The following is a 19,672-nucleotide window of genomic DNA, read 5'->3' as shown; positions in this document are numbered from 1 at the left end:
TGGGAAAGAGAGACCCTTGTGTGAAGACCACGGCCTGGGCTTCCTACAGACCTCAGGTCCCAGAGAGTATCTAAGATGCCTCCAACACCAGGCACAGAGAAGCAGCATTTCCCAAGCATTTGTGGCAGGAAGTGGCTTAGAGAGGGATGAGGTCGTGCTTCAGGTGTGCTCTGGCTGTTCCAATGGTTTCTAGGGCCGTGACTGCCATAGTGAGGTCCATAGGCTGCATCACAATCACCAAAGAGCCCAAACCTATGGCCTCAGAGCCTGGAGAGCCAGGAGTCTTCATTGCAACAACTCCCTGTTCAGTGGGTTCTACCAGTCCAGTGTCCGCCCTCTGAGGGCGCCCAGGGAACAGGGTGCTTGCTGGCTGGAACACTTTTTCCTGCCCTTCAGCTCCTCTGTAGTGCCCTGAGGCACAGGCAGTAGAAAGCTGGCAGAGCTGCTTCTAAGTTGAAATTGGAAAAGGAAACTGGAAATCACAGTTTCATTTTCCAGTTTCATTTGCCCCCCCTAGTGTTGGGGTTTCTTTTCCACAAGGGGAGTCCCCCAGGGAGAAAGAAGCAGGGGTGGGAGTGAGGGAGCATGTTGGGTAAAGGCAATGAAGGTGTCCAGTCTGCAGCTTGGCATGGAGGGGCCCCAGCGCTGCGCTCGCTTAGTCTAACGCTGGCCCACTTGCTGTCAGCCCTGGGGGGTTACCTCTCTAGGAAAAGCTAATGTCATGCTTCTGCTGAAAAACTTTTCAGAGATACTTTAGGAGGGGCCCTGGCTCTCGGTTAATCTGGGCCATTTTACGCTGGCTGTGGTCACCCAGGCACAAACACTGAAAGCCACAGCTGGCAAAGGCATTGCTTTGGAGCAGCTTGGAAAACACCAGCAAAGAAGCTTTCATGGAAGCAGCAGATTTCCTGGAGCAACTGGAATGTGGGGAAGGAGGGCAATGAGGGAGAACGGAGAATTGGCCCCCACTGCCAACTCCATTGCTCTCCTCACCTGAAATGTCTCTTCCTTGGTAACAGCGGCCCTAACCCCTTATCCCACACACTTCTTTGTAGGTTAAGACCCCTGAAGTTGCACACTCTCATAGCAGCTGTGTTTTTCAGAGATCAGTGTGATTAATTGCCTAATGTCTACCTCCCTCAGGGAAGTAAACTCTGTGAGGCATGGATCTGGTCTGTGTTGTTCACTGTGTGTCCCCAGTGCCTGGGTGTGCCTGGCATGCAGGAAGTACACACAAAAAACATGTGTGCATGAGTAAAGGCAGGCCTGAAGAGCCCAAGAGAAGTACAGTGCTCCAGAGAGGGGTGTGCACTAGGCTCGCCAGAGTCTGGACTGCATCCCATCCTCTCTGAGTGACTTCACAGGAGGATTCTGTGGACAGATGCCCCAGCTCTTCCGCCCACAGCTGCTACCCCCAGCCTGAGGAATGCTTTGACTGTCCCCAGTGTGTGCAGGCCGTGGGGAGGTGGTAGGAGGAGGTGTCCCATGTGGCACACTCTCCCTAGCCCTGGCTTTGCCCCACTTACCTACAAAGGTGGTCTTCACAGCCTCTTCCAAATAGGCAGGGCACTGAGCGCCATGGACCACCCCTAAAAGGAAAGGCCACTTTCAGCCTGTGGGTCAGGAGAAGACAAGCTGGTGCTGGGGACATGACAGTGGTTTTTAAAGTGGGGAGGGCAGATGAAGGACGTTGGTAGACCATCCTCTGTGGAAGATGTAGACTGAGGAAGTAACCCTGACCTCAGGCCCCATACCACCCTTTCACCTCAGCCTTGCTTTCTCATTGGTGAATGGGACTCGTTCCTGTGTATGTGCCATGGCGGCAATGTACCAGAAGAGAATAGGGCACACTTAGGAACTCAGCCATCTGGGAGAAAATCCCAATTCTGTGATGACCTTGAGCCAATGACTGAATTTCTCTTTGTCTCATTTTCTCTTCTGTAAAATAAGAACAGTTACAGTGAATTCTTTGAATTCATTTATATCCCTGACACATGGTGTGAGCTCAGTCATTACCTTTGCCAGGGTTGCAAGGATCTAATGAGATGGCAGATGTGAGCACGGCTCCCGGACCCGAAAGGGCTATATGAATGAGAGGAAGCAGTGGGTATTATATGGGAAATATTGAAGGCACAACTTCCCTCCCACGTTTGTCTGGGGTGGAGCAACAGTTTTATTTATTTAATGTTAAGCTGGAAGATGCACCAAAGGGAGGTGAAAAACTGAAACCGCCAACTGTCTGAGCTCCAGACTGCACCGAAGCGGTGTGGCTGGTGCAGATGGCGAGAGCCCCAGCGCAGGCCCACTTCCTCCGCGAGTGCCACATACCTTCCTCACGCTAGCCGGCTTCCCAAGGCTGCAGGAAGTGGGGCCAGGAACAGGCTCTACGGCTGTGTAGGAGGAGGCTTGGGCAGGGGTTGGCAGCTGCTGGGTGTGAACGGAAGCCTTGGAGGTCCTTGTTGGGTCCTGGAGCCGCCTGTGCGGCAGCCCCTACCCTCTCCCTGTCCAGGCCTGTCCAGGACCAGTTTGTAGCAGACTCTTCTTATAACCTAGGCTCTTGTCTCTTGCAGTAGTGAGCCACTGTACAAAAGGCATCCAGCGGAGGGAGGCAGGCTGGAGAGGAGGAGAGCTGAATCTTTTCTCAAAGGAAATGCAGTTGTGGTTTTGAGATGTTCATATTTCACATCTGTGGTTGGCGTTTCCCAGGGTTCTCAGAGGTGAATGAAGGGTCAGCCCCATATCGCCAAATAAGGCTCACAGTGACCTTAGCAACAAGCTTTGCTGCCCATTGGCTGCCACTGCTGCTGCCTGCCAATGTGGCCTCCTGAAGGCCAGCGCTGATGCTGAGCTGAAACCTTCTGCATGTGCTGAGGTCCAGCTGCCTCTGTCAGAAATCACCGCCCTTGGAAGCAGCCACAGATAAGTAGAGAGCTCCTGACAAAGGTAGACAAGGTCAGTGGGAGAACTGCCCAGGAGCCCACGTTTCAGAGTCCACCTGGCCAGTGTTCCACCCTCACACAGAACCAGACCAGCACCTTTGACTTGGTGGCCTGGTCCCAGCTTGCCAGGACAACCCCCATACCCCTCCCTGTCAACCTTGGACTCTACAGTGGTCATTATTTCATTTCATTTCTGCTCATTTTAGTTCCACTGGGTCTTCCCTTGTGCCAGGCGCTTGGCTAAGCTCCTTCTCCGCATTATGTCTTTTACCTCTCTCAACAACCCTGTGAGACAATTAGCCCTATTTTACAGGTGTAGAAACTGACGCCAAGGGAAGTCAGGTAATGGCCCAGGTGACTGCACCACTCATAAGTGGGGAAGTCAGAATTTAAACCCAATTTAAACAGGCCCAGATCCCATGCCTGTTTTGCCAGACACTCAATGTCCGTGCAGTTCAGTGTCTTCATCCTGTGACTTGGGGAGGACAGTATGTACCTCACAGGGTTGGGGTGAGCATTGCATGGAGTGAGTGTGTTCAGAGGCACACCTTTGTATCAGTCGCCTTGGCACCTCCAAGGCATGCACCACAAGCAGCTTGCACATTCCTCTCCCACAGTGTGTGCTGCTGAAACATTGAGGTTTGTGGACCGGACTTCTCTGTAGCCCTTGTATTTGGTTTTCACTTCTTCTTTCTTGACCTCCTCCCACCCCCACCCAACTGCAAGGTAGGGAGGCTACTGAGGGGCCAGCCTGTGGGTTCCAGAGGGCACAGGGCTGTCTGTGATGGAGGGGACAGGGTTCTGAAGACAGAAGGTGGGAAGGTCACACTGTAAGGGCAGACATACCCCATTTTTTCTACCCAGACAATGGGGCATGTTACCACTGCTTTCCCTGAGAAACACTTTCAGGATTAAAAAGTATATAAGTAAAGAAAAAAAAGTATGTAAGTGATCTGGTAAAGATGAAAACATGGCTTGAATGAAGATAGTGAATTATCTCAATTGACTTCACAGTCAGTTACAGATTGAACTCCTCATTCTGCTCTTTTCACCCTTCTCACTACTACTACACTTGACTAGTCTTTAAAAAAATAAATAATATAAAATTTTTTAAAAGATGAAAACATATATATATATATACCGTATAATCCTAGAGTCCCACTCCTCAGAATCTGCTCTAACCACACTCTTACCCATGTGCACCAGAATATCCACCCAGCACCAGGAAGAGTCTAAATGACCATCCACAGTATAGAGTACAAATAAACTGTGCAGTGTTCCTGGAGTGAAATGAACTACAGCGACTTGCAACAACTGTAATATTCTCATAATGGATAATAATATTGTAATAATGAATGACTCATCAACATAATGAGTAAAACCTACAAAAGAATGCATACAGTATAATTCCTTTTAGCAAAAATCTAACAGCTGGCAAAACTGAACTGTATTGTTAAGGGTACATGCAGAGGAGGTCACACTACAAAAAACAGAATTATTACAAATGTCTGTTTATTCATGCACAAGGGAAGGTTGGGGTTGTGATTAGCAGGGGAACACGGGTGCTTTGGGGGTCCTAGTATTGTTTTATCTCTTACATGTGGGAGATTACCCTGGATTATTGGGTGGGCCCAGTGTAATCATAAGCATTCTTAAATGGAGAAGAGGGAGATGGAAGGGTCAGAACCAGAGAGATTGCAACATGTGAAAGACCTGACCAGCCAGTGCAGGCTTTGAAGGTGGAGGAAGGGGCCACAGGCCAAGGAATGCAGGCAGCCTCTAAAAGCTGGAAAGGGGAAGGAAGGTAAGGGATTCTCTACTAGAGGCCCCAGGAAGGAATGCAACTCTGTTGACACCTTCAGTTTAGCCCAGTGAGACCTGTTTTGGACTTCTGACCTACAGAACGATAAGAAATTTGTGTTTTTTTTAACCGCCTAAGCTTATGATAACTTGTTAGAGCAGCAACAGGAAGCCGATCCATTGGGAAACCATCTGGGGGATGCAGCTGCCCAAAATCCCTGCACATGGTTAGATTCAGCCTGACAAGGCTCCACAGCCCCTCTGCAAAAGACTCCATTCCCTCTTGGAGAAGCTCAGACTCTAGAGCCCTGGGCAGGGAATGGGCCTCCATGGCATGGGGGCATCAAGAAGGATGCCCCCAGGACAGTGCCTCTGCTGGACATCTCTACAGGAAACAGTGGCATGAGAAGATCCAATAGGGTCACTATACTCCACAACTCCAGGGGACGCTGTTCACATTTTAGTCTATGCAGCCTCTGGTGGCCTAAGATTAAATGAGAACACTTGCTGTGTGACCTGAAGTTCATGATCAATAAGTTGTAAGTTGTAGCTATTGTTATGCATGACTTAGGGGGAAGCAGGTCACTGCAGACCAGCAGTGGTTTTATAGTTTTGCTATATGATTATTTGTTAAACTGAACATATGTTCTGTGTATTTTTTTGCATAATTATTGTTTCACAGTTTTTAAAAAGTATACACACATGAATCTTCTCTAGCCCTGAACAGCACAGAATGGACAGGGCAGCAGACTGAGCTCTGCCCCACGCCGGCCCTGTTTCAGAACAGCACTCCAGAGCCGCACTGCTTGCTGAACCACAGCTGTTACCACAGATTGAGGAGCCTCAGAGGAAACAGAAGATAAAGATCATTATGGAATTTAGGATTGCAGGACATTCTTTGACATGTCATAACAGCGAGGGAAGATCAACTGTGGTTAGGGGAACAGGGGCAGGAAGAAACCATGGCCAAGGCCTGTCTGGTAGGACTTGAAGGGGCAGAGGGACCCCTGCAAATGACCCTGCCTGGGACCCAGCCACACCTGGCCCCTGTACAGCACTGATTCAGGTGGGGCTTTTATCCCAGGAGCCCCTCTTGAGGGAGGCCTGTATTTTTTGATTGTCTGCCATATGCCTGGTCCCTGTAGAATGCAAGGAAGAAAATGGCCTTCAGCAGAGGCTGAGACAGGAGCCTACAGGATGCACAGTAAGTAGGAGTCCAAGACTCAGGAGGAGGCTTTCCTGACTCTCTCTCCCAGGGGACTGACGTTCTCTACTGACACAGACCTAGTGTCTGGGTGACAGTTGTTGAAATAAGTGTCAAGTGAGCAAGTGTGCAGAGCGTACGCTGTACAAAGTAAGGTCTCTGTAGGATCCTGCCGGACAGGCAGTCCACTGGGTCACTGCTTCTCCAGAGAAGGGACTGGTTGCTGCCAGCTGGAGCAGGCTTCCTCAGGGGTGTGTGGGGCTGTTGCCCACTGGCCCCTCTTGGGAAAAGCAACCTGTCAGGTGTTAAAGACAGTCTCCTTTCTCTTCTCTAAGCTAAACATGACAAGTTTACATTTCATCATCTTCTGGCCCTCAGCAGAGGTTATCCAGTCTGGAGAGGCAACAGTAGTATCCAGATGTGATCTTTACAGGCAGAACCATGGATGCAGATGGGAAATTCAGGTTTATGTGCTTCAGCAGTCAGTATATGCAAGTTGTAACAGGGACAGTGGCTGACATGGCCTCCAGCACTGTGGGAAGGATCAGGGTTTCTAATAATCATTTTTCTTTCTTTGGTAGACACTTTTTTTTTGAGACGGAGTTTCGCTCTTGTTACCCAGGCTGGAGTGCAATGGCGCGATCTCGGCTCACCGCAACCTCCGCCTCCTGGGTTCAAGCAATTCTCCTGCCTCAGCCTCCTGAGTAGCTGGGATTACAGGCACGTGCCACCATGCCCAGCTAATTTTTTGTATCTTTAGTAGAGACGGGGTTTCACCATGTTGACCAGGATGGTCTCGATCTCTTGACCTCATGATCCACCCGCCTCAGCCTCCCAAAGTGCTGGGATTACAGGCTTGAGCCACCGCGCCCGGCCTGGTAGACACTTTTTACATAAACACTGTTTTGGTGTAAAACTCCACATTGTAGCCCTTGTCAACAGTGTTATGTTTCCCCTCAAATGTACTGGAATCTCCCTGAAGTGACTGGCTTGTGGTAGGCACTCCATACCTGTTAGTTAATATTATTTATTTATTGTTTTGTTATTTGAATGGACAGTCATTCATGTCATTTGATGAGGATAGGCTATGTGCCAGAAACGGTCAAGTTCCAGAATACGGCGCTGAACTAGAATAGACCCGTCCCTGGCCCCCAGAGCTCCCAGACACACTAGGAATGCTTGTTGATTGAATGATAAACCTTGATTGAATTCATGATTAACATCTTTTTTTTTTTTTGAGGTGGAGTTTCGCTCTTGTTACCCAGGCTGGAGTGCAATGGCGCGATCTCGGCTCACCGCAACCTCCGCCTCCTGGGCTCTGGCAATTCTCCTGCCTCAGCCTCCTAAGTAGCTGGGATTACAGGCATGCGCCACCACGCCCAGCTAGTTTTTTGTATTTTTAGTAGAGACGGGGTTTCATCATGTTGACCAGGATGGTCTCGATCTCTCGACCTCGTGATCCACCCGCCTCGGCCTCCCAAAGTGCTGGGATTACAGGCTTGAGCCACCGCGCCCGGCATGATTAACATCTTTACCACCAGTCGTCATTGAGTGCTCTCTCTGTGTTCAACTCAGAACATGCCCTTCCTGCCCTCAGATGCTGGAATGTGAGAATCATTAAGGGAGACACCACTGTGGGATTGAGAAATCCTGGACTTGGAGGGAACTGACTAGGGATCACCTCCCAGCTCTGCCATGGACCCACTATGTGACCATGGGCGAGTTACTTGACCTCTCTGAGCCTCAGTTATCAGTGAAATTGAGTTAATAATATATCCTCAGTGGCTGGGTACAGTGGCTCATGTCTGTAATCCCAGCACCTTGGGAAGCTGAGACGGGTAGATCATGAGGTCAAGAGTTCGAGACCAGCCTGGCCAACATGGTTAAACCCCATCTCTATTAAAAATGCAAAAGTTAACCAGGTGTGGTGGCAAAAGCCTATAATCCCAACAACTCAGGAGGCTGAGGCAGGAGAATTGCTTGAATACAGGAGGTGGAGGTTACAGTGAGCCAAGATCAGACCACTGCACTCCAGCCTGGGTGACAGAGCAAGACTCTGTCTTGAAAAAAAACCCAAAACTCAGTATTTTATATATATATATATATATATATATATATATATATATATATATATATATATCAGTGGCACAAGAGGATCAAATAGGGTCACCACACTCTGCAACTCCAGGGGATACTGTTCACATTTTAGTCTATGGATCCTCCGATAGCCTAAGATTTAAATGAGAGCACTTTTGCTGAGTGACCTGAAGTCAATGTCAGTAAGTTATAGCTATTGTTATGTATGACGTAGGGGGAACCAAGAGTCACCGCAGGCCAGCAGGCTGACACGATTTGACCAGGCTTGTTCAGGGAAAGGCAGGGCTCTGAGAAGTGCAGACTGTGATGCAGGTGAAGGCCGGGAGGCAGGGACTCCCAGCGAAGGTCTGGAAGGAGCGAGGCTGTTGAGGGAAGTGGTAAGTAACCTCAAGGCAGGAATAAAGTGCTTGCCCTTCTCTCCAGGCACAGAGGAGCCGCTGGAAGCTGGGCACAGAGCTGGGATGGATAAGACCAAGGCAAACACTTTACTTCTTTTTTTTTTTTTTTTTTTTTTTTGAGACGGAGTTTCACTCTTGTTACCCAGGCTGGAGTGCAATGGCGCGATCTCGGCTCACCGCAACCTCCGCCTCCTGGGTTCAAGCAATTCTCCTGCCTCAGCCTCCTGAGTAACTGGGATTATAGGCACGTGCCACCATGCCCAGCTAATTTTTTGTATCTTTAGTAGAGACGGGGTTTCACTATGTTGACCAGGATGGTCTCGATCTTTTGACCTCGTGATCCACCCGCCTCAGCCTCCCAAAGTGCTGGGATTACAGGCTTGAGCCACCGCACCCGGCTTAACACTTTACTTCTTAAGCTGCAAAGGATCCTAGGGATCATCTTGTGCAGCATCCTGTCTCACCAGGCAAAGGCCAGGGAGGGAAAGTAGTGAGTCTCTGGAGTCACACAGCAAGGACCAGGGCCCAGGCCAAGACTCCCACCCTTGCAGAGCCCAGCTCAAATGATTCCTTGAGCCCAGTTTGTGGCTCCATAGAAGAAAGTTCCTGGCACTTTTCTTATTTATTTATATATATTTTTTCTGATTATAAAAACAATTATAGCCCAGTCAAGGTGGCTCATGCCTATAATCCCAGTACTTTGGGAGGCCAAAGCAGGAGGATCACTTGAGCTCAGAGTTCGGGACCAATGTGAACAACATGGCGAAATCTTGCCTCTACAAAAAATCAGCTGGGTGTGGTGGCACGCACCTGTAGTCCCAGCTACTCAGGAGGCTAAGGTGGGAGGATCACTTGAGCCTGTGAGGTCAAGGCTGCAGTGAGCTGAGATTCACCACTGCACTCCAGGCTGGGCAACAGGGTGAGACCCTGTCTCAAAAAATAAATAAATAAGTAAAAGTAATTATAGGCCATCATGGAGCATTTTTAAGCTATAGAAATATAAAGAAAGTATAATCACCTGTAATCCCACCACCCATAATCACCTTGAGTATTGTGATGTATCCCTCCATCTGTATTCCACAAAACATTATATATTAGATTAGATTTGAATTGTGTTGCATATAGTTTCACTTCCCCCTTTTTCCCTGTAAAATTATGCTTTATCAGAAGGAGGGACTGTTTTTAATATAGAAGAAACTCTAGAAAACCTTTTTCTTAAAAAAAAAAAAAAAGCAAAGCCCCACCATCTGCAGTGGTTGGAGGACATCCTGTGGGGCTGCACGTTGGCTCTGTCACACATCCGGTGTGAGCTGCAGGGTGGTGGCAGTGGCTGACTGCTCTTCCCTGGCCAGGCTACACCCTCCCCCCTATGGGTGAGACAGAGTTTGAAGCGTCTGTGCTCACCCTTCCCTTCCTAACACAGGATGCTGTGATCACCCACCCCATCAAAAGACATGTGAGGTTGTGATCGTTACTGTTTGCATCTCAAGCTGTGCAGCACAACATATTGTCGTGCGTTAACTCACCTGAGACTTACACACCCTGTGAGTCAGATAAGACAAATGATGTTATACCCATTTTACAGATGAAGAAACTAAGGCTATAAAAGGTCTAGTGGCTTATTTGATGCCACACAGCTTGTACGTGGCAGAGCAGGGACTTTATGCAGATCTGGCTGGCATCCAGTAACTTTTTTCTTTTTTTTTTTTAAGATGAAGTTTCACTCTCGTTGCCCAGGCTGGAGTGCAATGGCACAAGCTTGGCTCACCACAAACTCCACCTCCTGGGTTCAAGCAATTCTCCTGCCTCAGCCTCCTGAGTAGTTGGGATTACTGGCATGCTCCACCACGCCTGGCTAATTTTGTATTTTTAGTAGAGACAGGGTTTCTCCATGTCAGTCAGGTTAGTCTCGAAATCCTGACCTCAGGTGATCCACCTGTCTCGGCCTCCCAAAGTGCTGGGATTACAGGCATGAGCCATCGTTCTCAGCCACAGCAACTTTTTTCCCTGTAAACTTTTTTTCTGGTAGTCCTAGCTTTTCCAGAGCTAAACTTAGTGCCCTTAGTAACACCAAGGACTGAGAGTGTTATGAGTATTATGGATGTGTGAAGGGGACATGCAACTCCATCCTGGGAGTCTTAAGCCAAGCTCTGTAGCCTCTGACTTGCTGTCCTAGGTGGCCTGACCTCAGGGAAGCCCCTCCAGGACCACTCAGAGCCATCACCTCAGCTCACTGAGGTGTGGGGAGGGGGTTCAGAAGAGCAGCTGCTTCCTGCAGCAGAGGCACTGTCCTGGGGGGCATCCTTCTTGACCTCCCCATGCCATGAAGGCCCATTCCCTGCCCAGGGCTCTAGAGTCTGAGCTTTTCCCCGTGGGAATGGAGTCTTTCACAGAGAGGCTGGAGAACCTTATGGTGCTGAATCTAACCCATGCACAGGAATTTTGGGTGGCTGCCTCCCCCAGATGGTTTCCCAGTGGATCAGTTTCCTATTGCTGCTCTAACAAATTATCATAAACTTAGGGGCTTAAAACAACACTTTTTTTTTTTTTTGAGACAGGGTCTTACTCTGTCACTCAGGCTAGAGTACAATGGTGCAAACTTGACTCACTGCAACCTCTGCCTCCCGGGCTCAGACCATCCTCCTACCTCAGCCTCCCAAGTTGTCAGTACTAAAGGCACGTGCCGCCACACTGGCTAATTTTTTGTATATTTCATAGAGACAGGATCTTACCGTGTTGCCCCAGCTTGTCTTGAACTCCTGGGCTCAAGCAGTCTGCCTGCCTCAGCCTCCCAAAGTGCTAGGATTACAAGTGTGAGCCACTGCACCTGGCCCCAATTTCTTTTCTTATAGTTCTGTAGTCAGAAGTCCAAAACAGGTCTCACTGGGCTAAACTGAAGATGTCAGCATAGCTGCATTCCTTCCTGGGGCCTCTATTAGAGAATCACTTTCCTTCTTTCCGCTTTCCAGCTTTTAGAGGCTGCCTGCATTCCTTGGCCTTCAGGCCCCTTCCTCCACTTTCAAAGTCAGCACTGGCTGGTCAGGTCATTCACATGATGCAATCGCTCTGGTTCTGACCCTTCTGCCTCCTTCTTCATTTAAGAACCCTTGTGATTAAGCTGGGCATGGTGGTTCATGCCTATAATCCCAGCATTATAGGAGTCCAGGGTGGGTGGATCACCTGAGGTCAGGAATTCAAGGCCAGCCTGGTCAACATGGTGAAACCCCGCCTCTACTAAAAATACAAAAATTAGCTGGGTGTGGTGGCTTGCACCTGTAGTCCCAGCAGCCAGGAAAATCGCATTGTGTTTTCATTTTCATTCATCTTAAAATATTTTGTAAGCCAGGCATGGTGGCTCACGCCTGTAATCCCAACACTTTGGGAGGCCAAGGGGGCGGATCACGAGGTCAGGAGATAAAGACCATCCTGGCTAACACGGTGAAACCCCATTTCTACTAAAAATACAAAAATTAGCCGGGCATGGTAACACATGCCTGTAGTCCCAGCTATTTGGGAGGCTGAGGTAGGAGAATTGCTTGAACCTGGGAGGCAGAGGTGGCAGTGATCTGAGATCGCACCGTCGCACTCCAGGAAGGGTGGACAGAGTGAGACTTTGTCTCAACATTAAAAAAAAAAAACAAAAAAACAAAAAAAAACCACCCTGTGATTATACTGGACCCACACCAATAGCCCAGGGTACTCTCTATTTGAAAGTAAGTTGGTTAGCAATCTTAATTATATCTGAAGCTTTAATTCCTCTTTTTCAAGTGGCAGCATATTCATAGGTGCATGCATTAGGACGTGGACATCTTTATTCCACTGTGGACCAATATTCTGCCTTCCACACCCAGCCTCTCTTCTGAGTTTTCCAAGGGCCCCTATCCTCAGGCATAGACAGCAGGCTGGGCCAGACCACAGTCAGGGTGTTCCCGCCACCATCAGAGAGGTGCTTTCTGCCCTGGTCCCCTCCCACCCGCCTGCTCCTCTTTCAGCTCAGTCTGTCCTGGACTCCTCTTCCTTCATCCTCTGCTCCCAGTCTTAGGTAGAGAGGAGCGGGGGCAGGAAGTGCCAGGGGGTGTGCAGATGGAGAAGAGGGAAGTTAAGGCCTGAGGCACCAGGGCTGTGGGAGCCCGGGGAGCTGAGGCCTTCTCATCCAGACACCCTGCACTTCTCGGGGGCCAGGGCCCCTGAGGACCACACACTCAGTTCCAGGACTGAGGAGTGGCCAGCCAAATAGTGGAGCCCTTCCGCCTGTGCATCCCTAGCTGCACTTAACAGCCGTAGTTTACTTGGCCCTTTTCTTGGGTGATGACTGTCTCCCTTCATTTATTCCCTTTCCCCTGTCCTTTCCTAGGCCTCAAGCAAGAACCTTGGGGGCTTCCAGGGGAGGCAAAGCCTCAGCCACATCTCTGTCCCTGGGCTGCTTGGTGTGGGCATGGGGGACCCAGAACCCCAGCAGGAGGGCCAATGGGGAGCACAGAGCAGGAAAGCCTGGACAAAGCCTTTGGCCCTCAGGAGGGTGACCAACTGGCCCTGGTTTGCCTGGGACTTTCCCAGCTTTAGCACTGAAAGTCCCAAATCCTGGGAAACTCCTCAGTCCTAAGGAGACTGGGACAGTTGGTCAGCCTATCTCCAAGCCCTTTTGCGCCTCCTAATCTACTCAAGATCACCTCTGCAGCCTGCACAGCTGGCTCTTTGGACTCCTTGATGCTAGAGAGACCTGTGCGCTAAGGAAGGGCCCCAAGCTAGTATCAGGAAAATATAGACTCCTTCTTACAGCATTCCCAGCAGAGGCATTGCCTGTGGACACCGCATCTGTGTCTGCATATGACAGAGCTCCCAGATATATGCATAAGGCAGTGAAAAAATGTATTTGCACCCAGTCTCGAAAAATTCAGCAGCCTGGTTACTTCTGGGTGGTATATGGCGGGTGGCTTTAATATGTGGTTTTATTTACTCATCTGTATTTCTTACTCTTTGTACAATTAAACCATGTTCCTTTTATTTATGTACATTTTTAATAAAAGAAAGTTGCTAATGACTCAGCCTTCTATCTCCAGTCCTGCTGAAGGTGACGAGCAGTCAGGCTGCGTGTTGTGCACGCACTGGCTCTTGTTCTGGAGCCTTTGACCTTGGCTGCTGGTTGGTGGTGCTGGCCTGTTCTGCCCAGGGCTCTGCTGCAGGGGCAGGGTTGGTTACTCCTCTGTTCCCTCTCTGCCTCTCAGCCTGCTTGTTCCCCTGGACCCCAGAGTCTAGCCTGGTTCCCCCAGGGAGGGACTCAGAAAATGCTACTGTAGAGAGATGCTAACTACATCTCTGCTGATCAACAGGAGATGCTCTGAAGTGCCAGTCATGGCTGAGCACTGTGAGAATATGGAAGAGATGATCTGCTTGCCCCTGGGGAGCTTCCAGTCTGATTGGCGAGATTGGGTACCCTGTAGACCCCGTGGGGACTGGCACACAGGAAGGGACAGGCCCTAGATGGTGAGGCTTTGCCTGTGAGGGCCCTCACAGTTCAGAGAAGGGAGGGCCCCAGGGCTCCATTGCACATGTCTTAGGATGGCCAGAGATTAGAAATGGGGTCCTCTTCAGTGACCTGAGGCAGGCCCCACAAGCTTGAGGGTAGATGGTCTCCTGGGCCCACAACTCCGGCCGCTGGCCGTCTATGACAGAAGAGTGATGATGAACACTCACCAGGCTGTTCCAAGTCTCGGAAAGTTCAACACCCCTTCAGGTCCTTCTTTCTGCCCTGCCCCACCCCACCCCCACCCCATATGGTAATACCAGGCTGTGACCCATCCCAACTCCAGCTCCTCTCCCCATCCCAACAAGCCAAGCAGGAGCACTTGGAGGGGAGCCCTGGGTCCCCGGCAGAAACAGCCCTCCTCTGCCTCCACAATCAGGTCATCAGCCACCATCCCAGTCCACCCCAGTTCCTACCAGTGCCCTGGTATGGCCGACATGACAGGACTTCTTGTAATTCTGGCCTAATGGTTCCTTCTCTCTCAAACCCACATCCCCATACACAAACTGTATGTCCACATGCCTCCCTTGTTCCACAAAATCAGCTTTCTTCAGGAAACCAGAGAAGCACATGATGGTCGCCAATCCCCATCACGCCTCCCCTGGGGCCTCCCTCCTGATCTGAGATCCTGGGTATATCCCTTGGCCTCTCTGAGCAAAGGTGTAGTTGAGTTGTGTGGGTGTTTTGTTATGTTTTTTCTGTGTAAGAATTCACTACTTGGGCCCCAATTCTGGACAAATTCCAAATTGACAGTATGAGGGAGAGATGGTAGCAGAACTGGACACCCCCACAATCGTGTTGCTTTGAAGGAAAGAAGGAGGGTAGAACAGAAGGGGACCCAGCCAATCCAAGACATTTGGCCTGAAACGGGTGCAAGGGCTCACCCAGGCTGCCCCTCTGGGCTGGCACAGGAGGGCAGGGGAGGGCCTTCCCGAAAGGAAGCCTGCAGGTGAATCCCAGTGCCTGCCTGATGTAGGACAGCAACCGGCCAGCTTCGAGAGGTGCCAGGTGTTCTCAGGGATCAAGAAACCAGGAATTAGGCCCACCAGAGCCACAGGGTCTGACTGCAGCCCGGTGGCTGGGAGTGAGAATGTATCATTGAGTGGTCCTGAGACTCACAGTCAGCCACCCAGAGTCCAGACCTCTGAGGAACCACAGCACCCAACAGAGGGTCTGTTTTAAAGCAGGGGAACGGGAAACTAGGTTGTCTTGCTCAGATAGAAACATGGCTGAAAAGTCCTCTTTGATTCTGGGAGCTGAGATAAGGCCTTGCAGGCCAGAGTCCCCTGTTGGCTCCAAACAGGCTGGTGTGACCAAGCTGCCCCCTGCACTGAGGTCAAGTTACAATCCTTTCTGTGTCCCAACCCCCTGGGGCCCCACCCTTCGAAACTGCAGGTGGCCTCCAAGGCATAGGTGGGGCATCGCTTCCCTGGAGGACCAAGCCAAACCCTACTCCACTGGGGCCCTGGAGCCTATAGCAGCAGAGCCATGTTGCCTGGGGTGTCGGAGGGTGTGTGCTGGCAGGAAGGGAGGGGAGCTGAAGGCAAGGGCAGCACAGCAGCTGCAGCTTTTCCGCCTTCCCTCAGTGTCCACAAGTGCTTGCTTGGCTTAAGACGCTGGGGCCCTGGCCCTTGCTAGTTCTCCCCAGCTTCTTGTGCAGGCCTCAGTTTTTTTCTTTTAGGCAGCCTGATGTGGAGCCAGCCTGGATTCTGGGCACAGGTATGTGTTGGAACCAAGGCTCCATACTGATTAGGTGGTGAGAGTTAGTTTCCTGGTCTGTGAACAAGGATCATAGTTGGGTGCCCGTCCCAGGGTGCACATGGGGTGCTCAGCATAGCACCCAGCACAAAGTGAGCACTCAAGGCCTGTGTTGCCGTTATCCAGCCAGACTTCAAGATCTTTTCCAGTTCTGCTCATCATGATCGCCTTGGTGAGGAATGGCGGGCTGGATGTCTGCCTCTCCTCTTTCATTCAGTCACCATGTCCTTGCTCCATAGCCTCCAGTATCTCCCCAGTTGAAGTTTCACTCAGCACAGACTCTGCAGGCCTGTGTCTTACCACTGAGCCAGCAGAGGTGGGCTTCTGTAACTCCTCACCCCCAGAAAACCAGCATAAATGGGTCTCTTGAGAGCTGCCTGGAGCTAGGAAAACCAAGTGGCCAGCCAGCAGTACCCTTCTGCTGCCTTAGACTTGGCTCCACAAGGGAGCTCCAGATGATAAAACTGAGCTCTACCCTGCCAAGTACTTTCACCCCTGGAAAAAGAGGGCACTACCTCAGCCCTTCTCCCATCCCAGGCCTCCTTCCTCTGTAACAGCTGGCAGAACTGGGGAAAGGTTAGTGCTGAGTCTAATGAATTAGAGGACTAGTTGTGCCCAAGTTAAGGAATAGCATTACATCTGACAGAGATGAAAGCTTCCTGTAGGGTCACTGTATTCGCCTGGGTGATGCCTGGAGGACATCTCTACCCCCTTTTCCCTCCAAGTTATACTTGGGCAGATTTTTGGATCTGGGCACAGTGTGAAAGACCAAATAGTCCCAGAGAATGACAACCTGGTTGCTTCCCAGCCCCACCAACCAGGAGGTATCACTCCTAGAGAATAGAACTCCACCTCCCAAGGATAGCCCAGGATTTCAATTCCTTCTTTTGGCAGGCCCCACTGGAGACTTCCAGAAAAATCAGAGAAAGCTTTTACCTTCGGACTTGTAATGGTCACAACACCCTGCATACAGTGCACTGAAAAATGTTGAAAGCTGATACACCAAGAAGGGGTGGTTTGCATATTAGCTTCTAGCTTTCTTTCTGTTGCCAAGTGAGCTGAATGAATACACCAGCCCAATGAAAGTGACACCTTTGGAGTTAAGGCAAGGAAACCCATGGCTAACCACAAATGCCCTTGAATGTCTGTAAACTTGGCCCAATATAGGAAATCTAGCTGTGTGGCTGAGCCCCACTTTGTCAGTTTACCCCAGTGGAATGTGATCCTTGATGACAATGGTATCATCACAACCCCAACAAAACAGATCTTTCAACAACCTCCTAGCTCCCTCAACTTAGAACTTCCACCATTAGTGCTTACACTGAAACTCTTGAGAATGACCCATGAAGCATTGTCAGATCCTTAGAATGATCTGTTTGTTAAGCACAAACTTGGCTCAGATCTTCCTGATACTGCTCTGTTTCAGGCTGTGTTTGGCTAATGACTTGGTAGTGTCAGCTGCTATCACCTTTAGGCGAGCTATCAGACCTTACTTAGTTTCTTTTCCTAGGAAAAGGCTGAGGTCTTGGTAGGATGTCATAGACAGCTCTCCATCCTGAAAGGTTTGGCTCTATCCCACACTACTCCAGGCTGGGGTAAGTTTTGTGGTCCCTCCCTGGACATTCCAAGGAGTTGCTACCAATCATTTAGGACTCCTGGGATCAGAGGGGATGGGGAAGTTCAGGACTCCATCTTGGTTGTGGAGATTGGAAGCTGATGGACATGATTCCTCTCATGTTTTGGTAATTTACAAGCAATGGACTTTGCTTTTAGAACTTGAGAGTTTTCCACAGCTGCCTAAGACTTCACATACCCACTGCCTACCTTCTATCAGGGATTAGATTGAAGGACAGGAGAAAGATAACTCAGAGCCGCTGCTTGTTCTGGGTGGTGGCTCTTTCCTCCCATCAGTCCACTCTACCTTGCTCCACGCCACCACCTGCCATCACCCACTAGGAGACCCCAGATGGTAGCCACAGGAGGCTAGCCACCTCAATCCAAATCTTTTTTTTTTTTTTTTTGAGACGGAGTTTTGCTCTTGTTACCCAGGCTGGAGTGCAATGGCGCGATCTCGGCTCACCGCAACCTCCGCCTCCTGGGTTCAGGCAATTCTCCTGCCTCAGCCTCCTGAGTAGCTGGGATTACAGGCACACGCCACCATGCCCAGCTAATTTTTTGCACTTTTTAGTAGAGACGGGGTTTCACCATGTTGACCAGGATGGTCTCGATCTCTTGACCTCGTGATCCACCCGCCTCGGCCTCCCAAAGTGCTGGGATTACAGGCTTGAGCCACCGCGCCCAGCTCAATCCAAATCTTAAAAAGGGCTGGTCCCTGAAGGAGCTGGAAAAGGCCATCCTATCTATACCTCTGTTACCAGGTGAAGCTATTCTTGAGAAAACCAAGTGGAGCTTCTTCTTTTTTCTTTTTTTTTTTTAGACAGAGTCTCACTCTTCTGCCCAGGCTGGAGTGCAGTGACACAATCTTGACTCACTGCAACCTCTACCTCCTGGGTTGAAGTGATTCTTCTGCCTCAGCCTCCCTAGTAGCTGGAATTACAGGCGTGCACCACCACGCCTGGTTAGTTTTTTGTATTTTAGTAGAGATGGGGTTTTACCATGTTGCCCAGCCTTGTCTCAAACTCCTGAGCTCAAGACAATCCACCCGCCTTGTCTTCCCAGAGTGCCAAGATGACAGGCGTGAGCCACCGCACTCAGCCCAAGGGGAGCTTCTGACAAGCATGGCCTGTCAGGCATCCACATATAGAATATTCAGGGACCAACACTTCCCGAGCTTGACAGAAAATCAATGTGTCAGACTGACCTCTGCCCATTTTGTAGTTTTCTCATGATTTTCTCACTCAATCTTCCCTTTTCAAGGGCCCACACTCTTCCAGAGGGCTGTGCCTAGTGAGTGAAGTCACAGTCCATGTGGTTTCTGGGACTGAGAATGTGGAAGATGTGTCTATAGGGCTTTTGTTTCCTGAGCAACATAGTACTGCCATGATTCCATCCCCTAGACGATGTTGGTGATGCAGGCTGGCTTCTCTTGGCCAGCCTATCTACTATTGGGTAGTATTTACACCCCATGGCCAGACCCTGAAGAGGGAGACAGGGAAAGCACATATACAGACCTTCCATCCTCAGACATTCCTATGACTTGGGCTTATCTGAAGGGGGCACTGACTATGTTCTTCAGAAATACTGTTCTGATCAAATATAGCCCTGCATAGAGATTGTGTGCATCAGCTAGGCAGAATCCTGAAAAGATGCAGAGGAAAGAATCCTGCTTCATGTAAGGTCTGTTTCCCTAACACATGTGCATGGACCTCTCTCATACTACACTGCAGGTCCGGTATTCAGCACCAATAGTTATTGTTGGCTATTAAAATAGCAAACTACTCGGAATGGCAGGTGAATAGCCCCAATCCCCTATCCCCAGTGTCTTCCAGCTACCCAAACCCTCTCCCTCAGATCTGCTCCCAGTCCAGTTATCTACCTGTACTGTTCAATATGGCAACCACTGACTGCATGTGACTATTTACAGTTTATTAAATGAAATTAAAAGTTCAGATCTGGCCGGGCGCGGTGGCTCAAGCCTGTAATCCCAGCACTTTGGGAGGCTGAGGCGGGTGGATCACGAGGTCGAGAGATCGAGACCATCCCGGTCAACAAGGTGAAACCCCGTCTCTACTAAAAATACAAAAAATTAGCTGGGCATGGTGGCACGTGCCTGTGCCTGTAATCCCAGCTACTCAGGAGGCTGAGGCAGGAGAAATGCCTGAACCCAGGAGGCGGAGGTTGCGGTGAGCCGAGATGGCGCCATTGCACTCCAGCCTGGGTAACAAGAGTGAAACTCTGTCTCAAAAAAAAAAAAAAAAAAAAAAAAAAAAATTCAGATCCTCATTGCACTGGCTACATGTCAGGTGCTTAGTTGGCACAGGTGGCTAGTGCC

The sequence above is a fragment of the Saimiri boliviensis genome, chromosome 1 (genome assembly GCF_048565385.1).
Source record: "Saimiri boliviensis isolate mSaiBol1 chromosome 1, mSaiBol1.pri, whole genome shotgun sequence".
NCBI lineage: Eukaryota > Metazoa > Chordata > Mammalia > Primates > Cebidae > Saimiri > Saimiri boliviensis.
Note: the sequence above shows the minus strand (reverse complement) of the source record.